This window comes from Echinops telfairi, unplaced genomic scaffold (genome assembly GCF_000313985.2).
Source record: "Echinops telfairi isolate 266 unplaced genomic scaffold, ASM31398v2 ScPeMD7_443;HRSCAF=831, whole genome shotgun sequence".
Classification (NCBI taxonomy): domain Eukaryota; kingdom Metazoa; phylum Chordata; class Mammalia; order Afrosoricida; family Tenrecidae; genus Echinops; species Echinops telfairi.
Window position 1 is genome coordinate 15604954 of NW_022104341.1, and position 15332 is coordinate 15620285.

Genomic DNA, 15332 nt, shown 5'->3' on the forward strand with positions numbered 1-15332 from the left:
GGGAATCAGGACTGATAAGCTCCTCAGGACCAGTAGTTGGAGTAACAATGTCATGAGGGTAGGAGAATAGTTCGGGGGGCGGGGTGGGGGGTGGGGGTAACCCACCACAAGGTTGGATATATAGCCCCGCCCCAAGTGGGACAAATAACAGAAATGTGGGTGAAGAGAGACAATGGACAGTGTAAGATATGAAATATATAATTGATCAAGGATTCACAAGGGTGGGAGGGTGAGGGAGGGAAGGGAAAAAAGAGTGGCTGATACCAAGGGCTCAAGTAGAAAGAAAATGTTTTGTTCCTGGCAATATACATACAAGTGTGCTTATTACAATGGAATGATGAATTGTTATAAGATTTGTAAGAGCCCCCAATAAAATAATTAGTAAAAAATATATGTATTTATTTAATATGAATTTTAATAAGAACTATAAAGAAAAATATTACACAACAGTGATCAAGAATCAGGCTAAGGAGGTAGAGTAGACAGAGAAGGGCTCTGAAATGACCAGGAATCACCTGATGAAAGTAACAGGCAAAGTATTCCAGGTAGAGGAAACTCGGTGACAGGAGAGAAGATGGCAATAGAAGATGACGGAGTGTGACACAAGATGAAGATAAAGCAATCAGCTGGAGCCAAAGGGGAAAACTTTGGAAGTCATAACAAGAAATTGGACTTTCATTTGAAATGCAATTGGAAGAGTTCAAAAAAAGTACTAAATATAGAGGGGCATAGGGAAAATTGCATCTTAAAAACATACATTTATCCATGATGAGTAGAAGGTACTAGGAAGACAAAAACATGCAAAAGGATTTAAAAAAAACCAACCCTATTGCAATCATCCAAACAAAATGCAAAGTGGCTTGTTGTTGCTGGGTGCTGTTAAGTTCAACTCCCAGCAACCACGCGTGACTGAGCAGAGCTGTACAGTGAGGTCTTCTTGCCTGGAAGCTTTACAAAAGCAGATCAACAGGTCTTTTCCCCACTGAGCTTTGGCTGGGCTCTACCTGCCAACCCAGTGCTTAACGGTTGTACTTGTGATTTGTATCAGAGTGTTATCAATGGAGATGGAGAGGAATACACATACACGCTATATGTTTCAGAAGTTACAAAAGTTACAAAAGACACAAGATTTGTTGGTAAATTGCATATAGAAGCTGATGGGCAAGGCTGAATCCTAGATGACTGTCAGTGTTGTGGTTTGAATGACTGGAGGTGGCCAGTGACATAATTTGGAAGACCAGAAGTAGGACGAATTCGAAAAACAAGCCTTGAAATTTTGGCATTATTTTGAAGTGCCTGTGAGATATCTAAGTGAGATATCAGATAGTATTAAAAAAATACAAAGTTAAAATATAAATTTGCATTTAGCAGTATAATAAGTGGACTTTATAGCTATGGGTAGAAACTGTAATACCTACGGGAAAAAAGTATAATGAGAAGAAAAGCTGTTCTGAGCCTGGGTCTTGAGCTTCAAGGTTTAGAAGTCAAGTAAAAGGAGGAACTTTGAGAAGTAGACAAAGTAGAAATAGAAACACTGTGCAACTGTAGTGACTTAAGCACCAAGAGAAGTTTGTTTGCACACAGATATTCCCACAATGATTCTAAATATCAAGTAAGTTATGAACAGCAAAAGAAACCTTTTGATTGAGTCACATAATGGTCATTGCTGCTCTGGACAAGAGAATTTTCCATGGAATGAAGGAGAAGAAATCAAGGTTTTAATTTTGTTTTAAAAAAAAACAAGATTAGATGATCCCAAGTAGAAGTATTGTACTATCTCCTATAGAATATCAACATTATCGATTATAGGACTTCTCATCTCACAGTACAAGTACCTATCTCTCCCTTGGGACTCTAATGTCATATAAGGGGCATTCACTTCTCATAGATCCTTGCTTCCTCCAAAGCTGACTCATGTCATTTTTGTCCATTTCTGTGTTTGTCTGGGTTGACTAGAGAAACAAAACTCCTTGACACTCATTTGTGTGTAAAAGAGAGTTTTATATCAAAGAATAATTGTATATTAAGAAAACATCCCAGCCCAGTCCAGATCAGGTCTGTAAGTCTGATATTAGCCCATATGTCCAATACCAATCTACAAATTCCTCTTCAGACTCACACAACACATGCAATGACGCCAAATGCAGGAAGATCACAGGCCAGTGGGTGGAAAGTCTTGTGGATCCAGTGACATTGGAAACATCTCAGCTCTGGCATGGGTTTCCACACGGCTCCTCCAGCTCCAGGGCTCTGGCTCCATCAACATAGCTCCATGTTTCTTGTCAACAGGAATGTCTCTCAGGGAGAGTGTGTGTTGTGCCTCCAGAGAGAAAGAGCGGAGTTCCCAGAATCCCCAGGAGAAGGCCATGCCCACACAGCGACCTCATTGGCTATGACCTGATTGACAGGCTAGACTCCACCCCTTTGCTCAAGATGACAGATTATATAACTGCCACCATCTGTGTTTGTTGAATTAACCGATTTGGCTCTGGTCAAGTCTCCCTCCAAGGGAACGCTGTGAATTTAAGGTAATATCATAGACTTTCTGCTTTATGTCAACCATTGTTGTAGTTGTTAGCTGCACTGGGTCCGGTCCCACCCGTAAGAACTCTAGGGGCAACAGAACTATACACAGTCCTGTCTTGTCCCATGCTCACACTTATTACTATGATGGAGCCCCTTGTTTTAGCCACTGTGTCGATCCGCCTCATTGAGGGTCTTCCACTCTTTCACTGATCCTCCACTTGACCGAGCATGCCATCCTTCTCCAGGGACTGGTACCTCCTGGTACCATGTCTGAAATATTTGAGACAAATTCATGCCGTCTTACCTTAAGGGGAATATTCTTGTTGTACTTCATAATGTGTTTGCTCCTGTGTCAATCCATGGTAAAAACAAAAACAATAAAACTCACTGCCATCTAGTCGATGACAACTCATGGTGACCCTACAGGACAAAATAGAATCTGCCCCCACCCCACCCACCCCCGTGAATTTCTGAGACTGAAGCTCTTTATGGAAGTAGAGAATTCCAAGAAGATACTGGTAGTTTTGAACTGTGACCTCAAGGATCACAGCCCAACTCCGTTAACCACTACACAGTCCATGGCACTTTCAATATTCTTCACCACCACCATAAGTCAAGTGCGTCAACTCTTCTCTGGTCAACCAATAACCCAAACCAAACTCACTGACATAAAGTCAATGCTGACTCATAGTGATCTCCTGTGGTTTTTTGAGAGTGTAACTGTTTACAGGAGTAGAAAGTCCAGTCTGTCTCCTGCAGAGCTGCAGGTGGTTTCGAACTGTAGACTCTGCAGCTCGCAGCCCCACACTTCCCCCTTCAACCAATAGACTGCCATTTGACCAAAGGCACTGCGAAAGAGAAAAATTACGGCATCCACCAGTAGGGGGCTCAGCTCAACAGATGTTTGGTTTTGTGGGGCCCTCCAGGTATGAAGCTGGAAGCACTGAGATTTCCAAATGTCTGAGCTCACAAGAGATGTGTGAGATATTGAGGGGCAACAGCAACTCTTGACAAGAAAGACAAGTTGGAAATGAGCTATTGGGAGCTCCTTCCTATGGGAGCTGTTTTTGAAAGGAGCAGGTGAATTTTTAGAACAAAGAAACTTCTTTCCTTGGAATTCTAGCCTCTACAACTTTGAAGGAAAAAAATGGTCTGTGCTAACTTGGACTTCTTATCAAAAGAGAGTTAAGATTTTTGGTTTGTCCTAAATTCCTTCGTTGAGGAAAATCTATAAAAATGGAGATTGTGAAACAAACAAAAAAAAAAGATGCAGATATCATTCCACCTGTGCACATCTAGGAAACGTGAACTAGGACTAGAATGTGTGTGCTTTGCTCATATTTCAGAAGCAGCATAAACTGTGGGAGTCAATCAAAAACTCACATGTCCCGAGGGAAATCAACAAAATGCTTCATTAAAGAGGAGGACTTTGATGCAGTCTTGAACGAAAGGGGGAGAAAAAGGAAACTCACTGCTGCCTAGTGTCTCCAACCATGTAGGACAGAGTCAAACTGCCCGTGTGGTTTTCTGAGACTATAAAATGTTAAGGGAGTAGAGAGCCTCATCTTTCTTCAGAGGAGGAGATGGTGGTTTTGAACTGCTGACCTTGTGGCTAGCAGCCTAGCGCATAGACCCAGTAGACCAGCAGAGCTCCTCTTGAAAAACAAGGGCACCTGCAAGGGTGCACACCACTTTGATTTGTTCAGCAAAGCAAGTGTGGGTATGCAAGAAATACAGCTTTATTACAATATAATAGAATTTCCTTTTGGAACTCCTACCAACGAAGTAGCATGTATAATTTAATTACTGTTTTTACCTTATCACTCCACGGTTTGTTTTAATGTTGGGGAATAGGATTTACAGAAGGACAAGGACAAGGGATGGGACAAAGACAGGGCAGAAGGCTATTGTGGTCTTCTGTCTACACTGGTGTCTCGTAAGATCTGCATCCCTATGTGTTCTAGAAGAACAACACTTGCTCACTCATTCACTCGCTCTTATTCCATGCTGTTTCAGGAGACACGGCAAATAGTTGACTGTTCTTATGCTGTGCAGCATGCGGAGGAGCTCAGCAAGCCACCATTTCTGCCTGCACACTAAGCCAGCAATGGGAGACTCCATGCAGCACGTCAACATTCAGCCTCACCTGGGAGGCAAGGCATCAGCTTTCTTTGCTCTGATCCCCACACCTATTTGGAGATGCATCATTATTCCTCCATCCAAGGTTCAGTACCAAGAGGTTAGAGGACTGTTGGACTCTACCCAGGAATCTGCCAACAACTCCTTGTGCTTCCCTTTGGATTCTCCTCTCTCTCATCCTTCATTTGAATATCAAGAAAACTTTCTCTGACTAGTAGCCTATTCCTTCATACCTATCGCACAGGGTATAAACTGTGCCCACTGTTTTCAGGGCCAAGGCCTATGATCCCTAACATCCAGGTATTTCTACCCTTTGAACTAAGGAGCTCTGGTGGCATAGTGGTTACAGGTTGGGCTACAATACCAAAGGTCAGCAGTTCAAAGCTACCAGCCGATCCATGAGAGAAAGACAGTGCTTTCTACTCTGGTAAGGCGTTACATTCTCAGAGCCTCACAGGGGCAGTTCTAGCCTGTCCTATGGCTTCACTGTGAGTTGACTATGAGTTGGCCTGGATTCAATGGCAGTGAGTTTGCTGTTTTGTTTTATTTTATTTTTATTCTCAGAACTATGCTCTGAAACTCCTCCCTGAGCTAAGGACCTTCCGTTCACCAGTGTTAAAAACAAACAAACAAAAACTTGTCATCTCCAAACCTGAGAAAACACAATAGTGAATATGCCGGCTCAGGCAAAATCAGGTGTGCCAGAGAAGGTCCTCTACATATTTGCATACGTGAAGTACAAAGGAAAGGGTATTCTGGGGTACATGTGCCCTTAATTACGTCATCTTCTAGACACCTTCTCATATTCACGGGCCTCATAATCTGGCAGACTTCGCAGGGTTCAAGTTGGCTCTGACCCTAAAACAACTTCCCTTCATTTCCTATAACCCATAACAAGAAACATTGCTACGGAATATAATGGAGAGGCTGGCAGCAAGTTGAGGATCTAGCGTAAGACTTAAAATGCTACAGTTATCAGTCAGTCACACTACAGAGCAGGTCATGCATAATAAACAGCTGCTTTATTAACTTGATGGAGTATGCAGCAAATATGAGATGATAGAATGCAGCTACAGACCAGAAGCTGGGAGTCATAGGAAAATGTGCCGGTGTGGGCCAAACGGTGGGTGCCATTGGCAATAACACCAGAGATCAATTCTGACCAGTGCACATCCTTTATCAGGAAACCCCTGCTAGATGACAGAGCACAGGCGCCACAGGCAAGACAGCCAGTGTCCACACTGAACTGCGCTGTCGGTTGAATAACAAATCTATTTTCCTCAGCACTGGTATGCGACTAAATAAACAGTTACTGTGAATGCAAGTATTGAATGCCTATTTCTTTATAGTAGAGAAGCAAAGATATTTGGGAATTGTTTCATGACTTCAAGTCAGGCAGATCCCCACCTCCCTCTCATTTGACTGAAACAGATGGAAGCTCTGTTTGGCTTTCTCCATCCTGGGAACATTTGTTGATGGCATGCAGAAATAGGAGTTGTCCAGCCAGCAAGTCAAAAAAGACAAGTGTGGGGAAGCGTCCTGTGATTCAACTTCCATGTCTTCAGACCATGAAGATATTTCTTAAGAGGTTCAAGTCCACCCTGTGGTGCTTTGGAAGAAAGTTCTGCTGATCAACTTAAAAAAAAAAACCAACTGAGTTGTGGAAGCCCTGTGGTGCACAGTTGCCCTCTGACCTGGCTTGGGGTCAACACGAATCAGCATAGACTCAACTGCAAGTCTGTAAGTAAGAGGATACATCCCCACATCCCAGGTGCAAAATCACAGCTCCTAAACACATGCAAATGTTGGCTAATACCTCTTCTCATCCTATTTCCACCCATTCTTTTCAGCCTTCAAAAGCCATATCAATCAATTTTGACTTTCTGATCCAGAATAATCCCAGCATAACATTGGCCTAGTTGAAACCAGCAAGTTACAAAAACAGGTGCTGATGTCAAATTAAATCTGAGCATTTTATTGGAAAACAAGCAAACCTAAAACCTTATATAGGTATTCCATATTAAATCCTTCATGTCAGTATGTCAAGTTAATATCTGTTTTCTTGCATAATCCAAGTACTTGTCACAATTATCCATTTTACTTTGTATGAAGTCCCCGAACACTAGGCATAACAATTTGAAGTATTCCATCACAACTAGTTAAGACTGACTCTATACGTTGTGATCTTATTTTCTAAACCAAAATGAGTAAGTTTGAGCTGTAGCAGGTCAAAGGGCTTTACATGGACCGGAGGCTGTAACACAGTACCTTCTTCATGAGATCAGTTCTGAGTGCTGTCACTGCAATTATCCCCCTAAATTTAAAATCTTATCACATGCTTCAAACCCTTGGCTATCTCTCCTAAGCTGTCTCTTTCTACATTCTACCTCCTCAACCTCAGATCTAACTCACTGCCATCAAGTCAAATCTCACTAGTGGCGACCCTATAGGACCAGGTAGGACTGCCCCTGTGGGTGTCTGACACTGTAATTCTGTACAGGTGGACAAAGCCTCATATTTCTCCTGCAGAGTGGTTTCTGGTTTCGAAATACTGACCTTGTAGCATGCAGTCCAACAAGTAACTCACTACACCAACAGAGCTCCTGAAACTTCACATAGTCCAGCCAGGATGACCTTTTGACCAGGCCCAGATCACAGAATTTTCTAGATTCTATATCTTGTGCCTGCCATCCTTCCTGTAGAAATGTTCTTCCTCAACACACACACACACATATTTCTACTTATTATACAAGACAGATTCAAATGCTCCCTGGGTATCTTTCCCAGATCTGTCAGGCACGGTTAGTTGTTTCTTGGGAACTTATTTCTGCCTCCATTAAAGCAGTCACCACATTTTGTATCAATTTGGATCCATGCCTAAATTGTATATACTTGTGTATATTTGAGTCTTCTCCTAAACTGAAACATGATGCAATTGTAAATAAACTGCATTGAGAAATAATTGCAAACGATAGCAGTTGGCTGGAATCTTGTTTTTCTTTCTCCTCAACATCCATCAGAAAATGTTTTTTGGGGGGTGTTTTTTTCAGGAAATGGGTTTTATCTGAGTCCAGCCCACCACTTGGGGGAGATGTTGTAAAGATGGTACCAGCATTTGAGTAGAGGAGGGACAAAGTGGCCTTTAATAACCTAAGGTGTTATGTATACAATAATAGAAATAGGCAGTGCAAAACACAAAAGCTATAAACACAGAGTTCTCATTATGACTCATGTAAAGAAAGATCACATATTAATCATAGATCACTCAACAACTTTATATTCAAAACATAGTTTGGGTCTAATCACCATGATTTTGACTTATCTAGAGAGCTAATTACAAAAAGCCATCATTCCAATTTTGCTGATAACAAAAGAGGAACGTGTGTTCATGTGTGACTCTAGGAAAGTCATAAGAAGTGTGTCTATTGGAAAGTCATGAGAAGCTAAAACAAGCAAAGAAACTCAATGCCATTAAGTCAATGCCAGCTGAGAGTGACCGTACAGAACAGGGAAGACCAATTGCCACTGTGGGTTTCCCAGACTATAACTCTTTACAGGGATACAAAGCATCATCTTGCTCCCATAGAAAGGCTGGTGGTTCCAAAGCACTGACTTTGCATTTAGCAGCCCACTGGGTAACCACTATGCCACCAGGGCTCCTGTAAGAAGCTGTTAATTTGAATAGGTGCTATTCATAAAAGTAACATAAAAGTAACAAAAAATACTTTCTTCCCCTTACACAGATGTTTCTTTCAACTACAATTAAGTATTAATTCCAGGCAAATGACATTACTTCAAATACATGCACAGCTACTGGTAATGTGGGTCTATGAGGAAGTGACATCATTCATTCCAAATATGCTCATTGTGATCTTGGAGCTCTAGTGTTAATTAGAAAAATTATGACACGCATCACATCCAGGTGTAGGGTCTGTATTTTAACTACAGAACATGGTAACAATAATTCATGGCATCTCATTTTTAAGATAAAACACCTTTAAAACAATGTCCAAAGAATAATAGGGAATTTCTTTGTCTCTTCATGGGGGTAAAAATCTAAGGGGGGAAAAAAGGTACCAAAAAGAGGCTACTTTTTCTCATTTCTTAATTTTCAATGACCTGATTTACAAATGGTTTGTTTGTTTACTTTGCCTAGAACACATAACGTCCTCTACTGAGTATCTGAAATAATGCAAAAGCTTTTGTTCTGAGAACGTACAGTCTTGCCCCAGGCCCCGGAACCTTAGAGGTGCAGTCTCCAGCTCCCATGCGTGAGCAGGAACATAAGGAAGTCCCTAGCTGTGTCTGAGGCTGGTCTCAGCCTTGTCACAGGTCTCAGGCCAGTTCAGCCACGGTATCTCTTCTTACACATCAAAGAATCTGATTCTAGGCAGGATCCGAATGTAAGACGTGCTCACCTTGGACTTGATCTGGTTCTGCCGTGAGATTAAGCATGGAAAACCTATTCAACATATAGATTCTATGCGGTTTTAAGTCCCATTTGGCTCCTATCTGCAATGCTTTGGTCCAAAGTGCTTTCCCATATCTCCTTCCTTAGGAGCGTCCACACCAGTGTGCCAAATCTAGGTCATTAAAGAAGTAAAGCTATGAAATAAGCAGAAAGTAGACCCAAGCCGAAGAGAGATACCAGGGAGCAATGTACATTAACAATTTATTATCATCTCCAGATGGTCAAATTGATCAAAAGAACAGGACATTACAAAGTTGCCACCTTTCTTCATTGGTACACTTAGAGAAAAGAATCGGCCTTGGTCCTAACATCCTCATTCACAATGGAATTCAGTTTCACAGAACCTTCACAATTTGAGTTTTCCAGACCCTCTTTCTGGAATCCTCAGAAGTGACTTAGTCTATGGGAACCAAAAGAAAATGATTCGGAGACAAATAGTATGCAGGCCAAATTACTTTAATGGCAGTATGTTCATAAGAATAGCTATTCAAAATTGTCAACATGCAGAGTCTAGGGGGCAATTTAAGCAATCCTTTATCAGACAAAGAGCCACATCCTTTGGCCTCTTGCTCGGCCAAAAAAGCCGAGAAAGGAGCAGAGGCTTTCACGGAATGTGCATTTCGTCCCCGGCCTATTTCACTTCCTCCTCCTCCTCCCAATTATGACTGTGCTTGCCTTTCTCATAATGAGGAAAGCCAAAATAAACCCTCAAAATCAGATGCTGAAACCCAAGAGCAACTGAGTTTCTTAAGACGTGCTTACGTTGGACTTGATCTAGTTCGGCAGGAAGATTAAGCATGAAACACCTATTCGGCATACATGTAGCATCTAGCCTGCTTTGAGGCAATTCCACATTTGTGTTTTCTCCTTGTTGAGGGGAAAAATTACACAGATAGATAGCACCACCTGAAAAGTGAAGGAAGTGGGGCCTCAGCCAGTGGAAGCACTGCAATCACTTGCAAGCAGTTTATCATTCAACATAATAACAGGGCCCTTAAAAAGCCTGCTCTGACACGCTCATTTGTCCTGTGATAGAGTGCTCAGTACATGGGAATTTAATATGCCCAACCCAATCAAACTCTGGCGCGCTCAGAAGGAGCCTACGATCTATAAATGAGAACCCACAGTACTCCCCACTCCATCCTGGCCTGGGGCCAGTCTATCACCCAACCAGTGGATTTTCAACACAGGTAGAACAAAAGACGCATCTGTGGGTGCTTGCGCACAAATGGTTGAGTGTTTGGCTGCTCACTGAAAGGTTAGTACACCGTGTCGCCAAAGGACCACAGACCGGGGACCTGCTTCTCCAAAGAGTGCCGCTGTTCAGGGCCATGAAGTTGATTTTTGACTCAGAACAGCCTCATGTGACAAAGCAGACCACCCTACAGGGTTTCTGACACTAGAATCTTGGAAGCAGATTGGTAAGACTTTCGCCAGAGGAGCCACTGGGGAGGTTTAAATCGTCGAATTTGCTTGGCAACTGAGGAGTAAAATTCTAGCCATGAACACCCTACAGGGGAAGCAGCTTCCCTCCATGGCATGGCAGCTCTGTGAGCCAGCAGCTACTAGAGGGCAGCCACACCAGCAGCAGGTCTTGTCTCACAGTGCAGGTGGTCAGGGTGGTTGCATTTTCCCAAAGCCACCCAGGCGATTCTGTCAGGGGTTGTTCAGAAGACCACAGGCATGTGGTGCTGACCTTTCAGTGCGATCCTGAAGCAGTGTTTTGAATTCAGTCAAAGCAGCACACTTGCAGAAAAGTCAGGCAGCTCCATGTGTGGACCCTACATAATGGTTTTCCCTGCAGGTGCCCTCTGGGGAGTGCATTGATGGGTGCAAAGGTCGCTTTCCTTAGAACCAAGCCAATCTCCTGGCAGTTCTCCAATCAACCTGGGATTCAACCTTGTGTTCACACGAAGTACGTGTTGTCGTCATCATTTTATAAATAAAGAAATGGAAAGCCTGAGAGCTGCGATGCCTTGCCTACTTTCTCACAGCTGACAAAAAGGTGTTCAGAGCAAGGATTAAGATGTTCAGTTTCTAATTTTGTTTTTGCGGTTTTGGGGTGTTTTTTTTTTTTGCTGATTTAAAAATGTACATTGTATTGTACATTTCACAGATGAATACAACTTAAGGTTTGGAGCAAAAGAAGTTTATTTTAAACCAGTGGTCCTGAACTTACAGCATCAGAGTCATGTGAGAATTTACTAGAAATGCAAATGACCATGCTCCACGGAAGACTGAGACGCAGAACCTCTGGTGATGACGATGTTCCCCAAATTTCAAGAACCGCTGTTCTAAACAACCATTAACACCCTATTTTAGAAATTAAAAAAACAAACAGGACTTCCAGCAAGATGGCAAACTAGGCAGGTACGTTATACAGATCCTCACAAAAGGCTAAATGAAACGAGTGATAATCCTAAATTGTGAGATTTAGAGGGTAAACTAGAGAGGTGGGTTGAATACTAATTAGGAGAGGGAGTTGAACAAAAACAAGCAAGAAATAAAACAAATGGCTAGGTGAATGGTCAGCTGACCTGACTGGACACAACCATCTTAAACTTTTGCAAGTGGCATTTCATGAAGTAGAGATACACAAACACAGACCAAGGGCTGCTAAGGAGAAAAGTTAAATACTTTCCTGTTCCACATACCTTCCTGGTGCCCAGAACCATGGCCAGCTACTTACCTTACCAATCCAATGGTCAGTGATACCTACCACTCACATGGCGCAAGTCTACCTAAGGTCAGGTCACACGCTCCTGGACTGGGCTCCTGGCCTACACCCCATGTCTGAAGGCTTATGAGCTCCACCCGGTGGGAGCAGAAACTCCTTCCAGAGCCAGCTGCCCTGCCAAGAGCTGCACTCTGGGCTTGAAGAATTCCTTTTAAGAATAAGCACTCTAACTTCAGCCACCATCTGAGCTAGCACAAAATACTTTCAGAGCATAGGTCCTGATTCCAGACATCATCTACACCTGCAGGAACTACATCTGAGACTAAGCATCTCACTGCCCATTCCCTACCTCTGGACCCCCTTGGCAGGCAGAGAGTGTCCGATCATAGCAGATACCAGACGCCCCACAGTTTTTCCTCTCTGGGTACTACCTTGCCCATATTTTCTCCTTTCCTTGCCTTTTGTTGTTTATTTTTCTTTGTTTTCCTTTTCATTGTTACTAATCTTTCTTTTTTCTGATTCCTCTGTCATTTTTCTTTCTTTTCTTCTGTCTTATTTCTTCTTACTCTTTTGTTTTCCTTCTCCTGTTCTTTTCTCTTAGTTTTCTCACTCTTCAATTTTATTTTATTTTTCCCATCCTTAGATGTATTCTTTCTTTATATCTTCCTTTGTTTTTATTTATCTTTCCTTCTTTGTTGTAGATAGTTACATAAATGATACTCACACAAGAAGCAGATAGTAGCATTTAAAAAAGAATTTTTTAAAGTAGGAAAGCAGATGCCCTTTTTTAGTTTTTTTATAGCTTAAGTAATTAAGGATATAAATAATTTAAATACCATAGTTTATACATCTAATCAAATATGTGTATATATATTTAAAATAAATAGTAAGTCGAAGGGCTAGCAATAGACAAGTTGAGAAAAATGATAAACACTGTTCAGCATAGAAATTGATGATCTCTTCTGTTAACCTGTACCTAATTCACAGTGAAAAAAATAACTACAAAAAAACAAATATCTTACTGTTAATCTGCTAGAAGACCAACCAAATAAAAGAATGAAAAAATCTGAAAGAAGCCTAAGAAGTCGGAGGTACAGCCATAGGAATAACACCTGTGATCGAAATGTCAGCACAGAAATAGACCCAAAAAGTACAGAGAAAAAAATGTCAAAGAATTGTTCGAAGAAAATGTTCTTAACATTATGAAAACCTAAGGAAATGTGAATCCAAGAGGGACAAGCTCCAAAGAAAATCCCCAGGACCTATCACAAGCAAACTGTCCAAAACCTAAGCCCCAGGAAAGGATCCGGAGAGCCTGTGTGGAAGAATGAAGAATGACCTATGAAAGCAAACTAGTAATGCTGAGCTCCGATTTCTCAAAGAAAAGAAGATCATGCTAAGAAGCAATGGGATAGTACACGTAAAATTCTGAAAGAATAAAAAATCTGCTAACCCAACATCATATGCCCAGTAAAATTGGACCTCAAATGTAATAGTAAAATTAAAACAAAAAAATAAAAGACTTTGTAAAAACTTGAGGCAGCCTTACAAGAAACACTGAGGAGAGATCTTTGGACAGAGAAGCAGCAACAGCAGACAACAACCTGCGGTGAGCAAACATGGCCACGCCACAGGAAGCCACGCCAGACTTAGAAGAAGCTGAAGTCAAACAGACTTGTAGTGATTTGGTGCCACCGAGTTGGCTTCAGCTCACAGGGACCGATATCCCACAGAAGGAATCAATGCCGGGGCCTAGGCCGTCCTCACACTTGGCACATCTGAGCTCATTGTTGCAACCAGTTAGTCAATCCATTTGTCCAGTGTCTCCCTCTTTTTTGCTGCCCGTTTATTTTACAAAGCATAGTGTCCTTTCCAGGGACTGTCTAAAGTACGTGAGACAAAGTCTCACCATTCGTGCTTCTAAAGAGCATTCAGGCTCTCCTCCTTCTAAGACAGATTTGATTGTTCTCTTGGCAGTTCATGATATTTTCAATAGTCTTCCAGCAATAACTCAGACACATCGATTCTTCTTTGGTCTTCCTCATTAGGTGTCCAACTTTCATGAGAATATAAAGCAATTAAAAATACGATGAATTCGGTCATGTACACCTTAGTCCTCAAAGTAACATCCTTGCTTTTCAATGCTTTTAAGATATCTTGTGCAGCAGATTTACCCAATGCAAATGCATCAGTTGATCACCTGACTGCTGTGTGCATGAGCATTATTGTGGATCCAAGCAAGATGAAAACCTTGACAACCTCCAGCATTTCTCTGTTTATCAGGATGTGACCTATTTATCTACTTGTGAGAATTTTTGTTTCCTTTTCATTACATTATAATCCATATTGAAGGTTGCAATCTGTGATCTTCATCAAAAGTGCTCCAAGTCCTCTTTAATCCAGTCCAGTTTAATCAAGCAAGAGTGTGTCATCTGCATATCACCGATTATTGTTAACCCTCCCTCCAATCCTGATGCTGCTGTCTTCTTCAGATAATCCAAGTTCTCCGATTATGTTCTCAGCCTACAGATTGAATAAGCATGGTGAAAGGACCCTGATTTTAAACCATGTGGTATTCCCTCATTCTGTTCACCTCTTTATCCATGCCCAGGTTCCACGTGAGCACAACATAGTGTTCTGGGATGCCCATTCTTGTCAAGCTTAGACAGAGTTTCTTGTGACCCCACAGTCGAATGCCTTGGAGTGGTCAGTGCGACACAAGTAAACATCTTTCTGGTATTCTCTGCTTTGAGCCAAGGTCCATATGACATCAGCAATAATGTCCCTTACTCTATGCCCTCTTCTGAATCTGGACTAAAATGCTGACAGGTCCCTGTCAATGTACTGCTACAACTATTGGTAGATGAGTTTCAGCAAACTTTTACTTATAAATGGCATCAGTGATGTTGTTCTATAATTTTAGCACTCAGTACCTTTTCTTTGGCATGGTTACAAATACGGATCACATCTTGTCAGTTTGTGAGGTAGTTAGCTGTCTTCTGAATTTCTTGCATTACATGAGAGTGAGTGCTTCCAGTTCTTCATCAGCTAACTGAAACATTTCAACAGCGATTCGGTCAATTCCTGGAGTCGTGTTTCTGGCTAATGCCTACAATGTAGTTTGGACTTCCTTCAGAATCATTGATTCTTGATAATATGATGCCTCTTGAAATGGTTGAATGCTGACTTGTTATTTTTGGTACAGTGACTTTGTATTCTTCCCATCTTTGTCCAAGGCAGCCTGCATTGTTCAATATTTTGCTCAGAAAATCATTCAGCATTGCAACCCAGAGATTTAATATTTTTCTTGAGTTATTTCAGTTTATTATGCCGAGTGTATTTTTCCTTTTTGGTATTCTAACTAATGACTAAGAGCAAGTTTTACAATTGCTTCTGAGATTCACTCTTTTTTAAATCATTTTATTAGGGGCTCATACAACTCTTATCACAATCCATATATACATCAATTGTGTAAAGCACATTTGTACATTCATTGCCCTCATCATTCTCAAAACATTT